We start from the raw sequence: 5664 nt of genomic DNA, 5'->3' as shown, positions 1-5664 counted from the left end.
AAACACTCTCATTCCGTCTACACGGACACCTAAGTGATCTTTGCAATGCAATCATCTTCTCAGATCATTCCCCTGCTTAAAACCCTTCTGTGTCGGACCCAGGTTCAAAAGCCTTATCAGGACTATGGATCTCCATCTCCAGTCCCATCACCACCCACTCACCCCCTTAATTCACCGTAATCCAACCTCATTGGACTTTTCTGCACTTCTGCCTTTTTCCTTCAGTCTCAAGACCTTTGTAAATGCTGGGGATTGTGCCTGGAAATTCTTTCTCTCTCTCTCTCTTTTTTTCTTCCTCCCTGCTTTTGCCTGAGCAATTTCAACTCCTCCTCCAGATATTAGAATATAAATTTCATCCTCAGGGAGGCATTTCTTGAGGAAGCAATATGCATTCACCCAAACTTGGGTTATGTTCAATAGCACCCTGCGGACCAATTTCAGTAAAGCAAGACAAGATTCATCCCTGTGCATTTACTATGAAATATCTACCTCCGTGTCCCTAGGACCCAGGACAGTGACTGGCACATAACAGGTGGTCTGTAAATATGAGAATACTCTTTGATGAATTGATCCATTCATCCATTGATTCCCATATCTTCCTTCTAAGTACAAGGCAAAACTGTTGACGGATATCCTGGGTCATCTCTTTCATTATGCTTCAGTTTCCTTCTTTGACACGAACAACCAAAGACACAAATGTGAAAAGTCTCTTCCCAGAGCCCAGGGGATTCCACGAGAATGTCTGACTCGTTTCACTTGTCATTTATTGAATTTTTACCGGGTGGGAGGATTGCCCATCTTTATCATCACCACTTGTTCATTGTCATGAAAAATTCTAGTAACAGGTAACCACACTACACATGACCCAATAAGAGGAAACAAAATACCTCTTGTACAGCTAGTTCGTGAAGATTGAAGTCAAACAACGTTTATTCTACGTAAGGGGTGCAGAAGGCTTTAAGCCAGTCCCTCTCGCGATGGAGATATAATTTCTGGGGCAATACAGATATTAGGAAAGAAGATCATATGACACTTTAATTAAAAATGTCCTTTTGTCTTTCCCTGAGCCTGTCCAAGCTCCCATGATTCACTGAGGAAGCTGCCTTATTAAGGGAATAATAGGTTCTGTGCTCCCATCAGCCAAAAAACAGTTCCTGCAGTTAATTAATCTTTCTGGGACTCTGACCTATTTGAATTTGGCCAAAATGCCTCCAGAGGGGATTTTCTTGACACATATGACTCAGCTGCAATGGGGAAGAACTGGCATCTTCTCAAATAAGATGTCCTCAGCACGATTTCTACCACCCTTACTTTTTGGTCCGCCATCTCAAGTAAAATGAGAATATTGTGTCAGGTTGAGTATCACCACATCCAAAGGTGAGTGGGAGCTCTCTAAACTCACTCGAAACAGCAGCCAGTCCAAGAAATGTGGCTTTGGGAGTGTGTGCAGTGCAAGTGTGTGTGCATGTGTGAATGACACTGTTCACACATTCAGTTTTAAAGGACACGGCAGTTTTGCTGCCCCAGGACCTCACCTTTCCTTCCAAAAAGCTATAGTTTCTAAATTAAATCTACCCATCAGCTCTTAATCTGAACATAGTTTTTCTCTATCTAGGTAAGTCTGCACGGTTGTTTTTTTTTTTTTTAAGTTTATTTACTTATTTTGAGAGAGAAAAAGAAAGAGAGTGCACTAGTGTGGGAGGGGCAGAGAGGGAGGGGTGGGCGGGAGGATCCCAAGCCGGCTCCACACTGTCAGCCCAGAGCCTGACTCAGGGCTCGAACCCACAAACCGTGAGATCATGACCTGAGCTGAAATCAACAGTCGGACACTTAACCCCCTGAGCCACCCAGGCGCCCCTGGACCATTTTTATTACAGATATTTAACCTACCTTCCATGAATGGTTTTTAAAGGATCAGTGACATTTTCTGAAAATTAAGCCTGCTTGTGTGTTTACATATTGTTGAGGAGCAAGGGTGTGAGGTCATGTCGAATTTTCAAAAAAGTCCAGGATCACTCCGAAATTAAGAACCATTGATTTAAATAAAGGAAAGCGAAAGTGGTAGTTAGGAGTTCACCCTCTGCGGGTACACTGACCAAGACATTTGGCTTCTCCAAAACTCTTAAAAGGGAAGAAAAATAACACCTAACCCATAGGGCATTTGTAAGAGTGAAGGACTAGATGCGTGCACAACACCATGAAAATACAGAGACACAAACAGAGTGTGTGGCTAATAATTAAACACTGGCTGAGATTTTGTTCATACGCTTCACTCCACCTCCCCAAAGGACCCCGTCCTCCTTCTCCCCAGATTGGAGGCAGAGCCAGTGAGATGATTCTCCTGAGCACGGCTCAAGTTCCGGGGCGGCCTGTTGCCTGGAGAGATATCGTCTACCATAAATTGGAAGACCAGAATGTGAATTCCCAGCATCCTTCCTTTCAGAGGTATGGGTATGAGAAGAATGTTCTCCAGGGACCAGAGTTCTGGAAGCAAGTCCAGTTGAGAATATCTATTTTCTGCAATGCCTTCTTTGAAACCCCTCACCTCTCCTAGGGGTCTTATCATGAAGTCAACCACAGCGATCAGTCTGGCCTTTGGAAATCACAGAGTGCGCATGATTGCTCAGTTTACCACAGGCCTTTAGGGCCACATCTGATAACAGTCTCCTTCCAACAACCAAATGATACAAGGTAGAGACCTCAGTTCTGACCCAATTACAGCCCTTGCCGTGCGTCTCCCTCACAAGAGCGCCGGTACCTTGATGGGGAGGGACTGTTCTCTCCAGCACCTTATCCCATCTCCAGGTAAAGCAGGTGACCTGTTGCTAAAAAAACAGGTGTTTAAACAGTTGGGCATTTTGCCGTAGCTAACGAATTCGCTGTGATTCCGATCTTGACTGAGGGCATCACGTGAAAATCATCTACGTCTATGGCACGTCTATCAGGTGCAGAGTAAGCGATTCCTTCCTTCAGGACAAAGTGATTCCTTCCTTCGAGGCATCTACAATCTCATCAAACCCCGAATGGTCAATGTTCATGTTTGAAAGCCATCTGTGGTAGACTGCGCTGTTTCCTCACAACTTTTCCTTCTTTCCTGCCCTTGCCATGGTTCACCGTGGGCAGACACGATCGAGCGGGTGAGCTTGGCCATATGGCCTCCTTTGGCCAGTGGAAAAGGGGAGGCAGGGGCACCCAACCAAACCCAGCTCCACACCAAGAACCATCACTTACCACTCGAGTGACAGGCCTTAAGAACCGTCACCTATCACTGCTAACCGTATGGCACTGCTGAGCACTGCGAGAAGAGCTCGCCCCCTCCGGAGGCCGATGCCTCAGACTAGGTGGTGACAAGAGACACACACAGAGCGTTCCCGGACCAGCAGGTGGAGTCTGCGGGGCCGCCTGGGCCAGCTGAGTCCTAACCGACCCCCGGGCCCAACCACGAATAACAAATATTTGTTGTTGCAAGCCGTGAGATTCTGAGTTGCTTGTTATACGCCATCATTTGACAGAAACCCGTGGGGCTAACTTCTCCCGCCTCCTGGAGGGAGTCTTGCCTGAGTAGACTTATTAAGCGCCAGACACTGTTCTAGCCCTTTACATGAACCCAGTAACCAATAACCGTCACAGCAGCCAGATGAAACAGGGACTGTTATTTTCCCCGGGTTTACAGGGCCAGCGAGTGCGACAGCCAAAGGCTATCAGGACATCCCTGCTGAAGGGTTCCTCCCTCCAAGCCTAGGGAGGCAGCCGTCCCTTTCTTGGGACAGCCCTTACGTGAACTAGGGGCTGAGTCCTCCGCATCATTGATTTCCCAGTACCCAGCACAGAGCCCCGCACGCTCCCAACACGGCTTTGCCTCTACTGTTTGTGAAAGTGTTTTAGAATCAGCACAACTTGGGGGGCGCCCGGGTGGCTCAGTTGGTCGAGCGTCTCCGAGTCTGGATTTCAGATCAAGTCATGATCCCAGGGTGGTGGGATCGAATCCCACTTTGGGCTCCGTACTGAGTGCAGAGCCTGCTGAAGATTCTCTCCCCCTGCTTCTTGCCCTCTCCCCCCACTCGCGTGCTCTTTCTCTCTAAACTAAAAAGAGAAAATGAATGAATGTAGTAATTAATTAAAATCAGCACACCTGAACAGAAATGGAAGCACCGTGATTATTGTTAGAATAAACACGGCCGCAGATGCAGGCTGAACCGAATTAGACATACGGACCGCAAAATGTTTGAGGATTTCCAAGGGTAAAATTACTCGAATTTTTTATTTCTTTCTTGAATGTCAGGGTGAAGGGGGGGACAAAGGACTGGATATACACTCTCTTAGTTTGCGTGATTCCAAGGCGTGCAGTAGAAGCTTGTAGCAGAGGTGGACGCAGGTGTTTAAGCCCGGTTCAGCGAGTGATAGAATCCTGGCAACCTCTGGGAAGAGTTATCCCAAGTGATGGCCTATGAGAAGAACCTATCCCAGAGAGTCCAGAAGGGGCTCTTACCGGAAGCATCAGTCGTAGCCACAGTTCAGACGTCACCATTTTGGATCCATATCCTTGTCCTAAGTAGGCCCTGATTTATATGCACCTCAGGGAGTGGACCAGAGGCAGGCTCAGCTTCTATAAGCTAATAAAAACCAATAAAAAAAAAAAAGGAGAGAGAAAGAGACATAGACAGAAGTGATAAGAAAAAAAAAAATCTCAAATTTAACCCCTAGCACTCTAAACACATAAGGAAGACACTTGTGGTCATTTTTTTTCCCGCGTCTAGGAAAATCCAAGTGATCTTGTCTCACATACTTCCTCCTTCCGAAAGAGAAGGAGGCAGCTAGGTGGTTAAAAGCACGCTCCTTGGGACAAGGCTACCAAGGATCCCAGTTCTAGATCTTTCCTTGATGTCCCTCGGACAAGCTATTAGAGTGCTCTGGGTCTCTGGTTCCTCCCCGCTAAAATCGTCACTTTGCTCATACGACTGTGCTGAGCATCGAATGAAAGAAAGCAGTCACCCATCCCACCGATGATACGTACCGTCACAGCCACTGCTCCCAAATTGGATCCATAGGTGATCGTAACAAGCCGTAACAAGGTAAGCACGCTGGAGGGTGTGCTTGGATAAAACAAGGCGTGGCTTAGACAAAGCAGCAGTTGGCTCTTCGAAGCCCCCAAGTATTTTCACTGCTAAGCGGCAGCTGGTGACGCTTCCTCGCTTGTTGTCATGCTGTACATATGGCAACACTGCAGAGCGTCCCTTTTCCACACTACGAACAGAGAGACTCCCGGGGCTTCCGTGCCCTTGGGGCCTCAGCTCTTATTTACAGAGCTAAGTTGTCTGCTGGCAAACTTTCAACCTCCATTTCCTCCTGTTCTATAGGCTACCAAGCAGCTTCATGAGCGGGAGGGAAGCTATAATTAATAACAAAGGCAGAATACTCTCTCTACTTAACATGTTCTGCTCGTATCTTGCCGGAAACAGAAGTGGCCCTTCAGAAAGCATGTGACTTACTGACTGAGTGTCGCTGATGGGCACAGCAGGCTTAAGAAAATGTAGTAAAGCTCAGGTAGCATGAATGCCCGGAACTGGGTAAGTAGTTTGGTTCATTTTCTTTTTCTGCTTTCTGTTCTTTCCTTCCTTCTTTCATTGTACCTTCTTTTTCTCTTCTTGCCTTTTCCTTCTTATA

At 46.8% G+C, this 5664-nt stretch overlaps 1 long non-coding RNA gene across 1 annotated transcript; it reads right to left on the bottom strand.

Moving 5' to 3' along the window:
• Window positions 1–4224: 4224 nt before the first annotated feature.
• On the bottom strand, window positions 4225–5434 carry LOC122230763. Its single transcript, XR_006207836.1, has 2 exons — window positions 5015–5434; window positions 4225–4613 (listed from the first exon to the last, which is right to left on the bottom strand). It is a non-coding gene; the product is annotated as an uncharacterized LOC122230763 (long non-coding RNA).
• Between the last annotated feature and the right edge of the window lie 230 nt (window positions 5435–5664).

This window comes from Panthera tigris, chromosome A1, assembly GCF_018350195.1.
Source record: "Panthera tigris isolate Pti1 chromosome A1, P.tigris_Pti1_mat1.1, whole genome shotgun sequence".
In the NCBI taxonomy this organism is placed as follows: Eukaryota; Metazoa; Chordata; class Mammalia; order Carnivora; family Felidae; genus Panthera; species Panthera tigris.
Note: the sequence above shows the minus strand (reverse complement) of the source record. Positions and strands in the feature narration are given on the sequence as shown.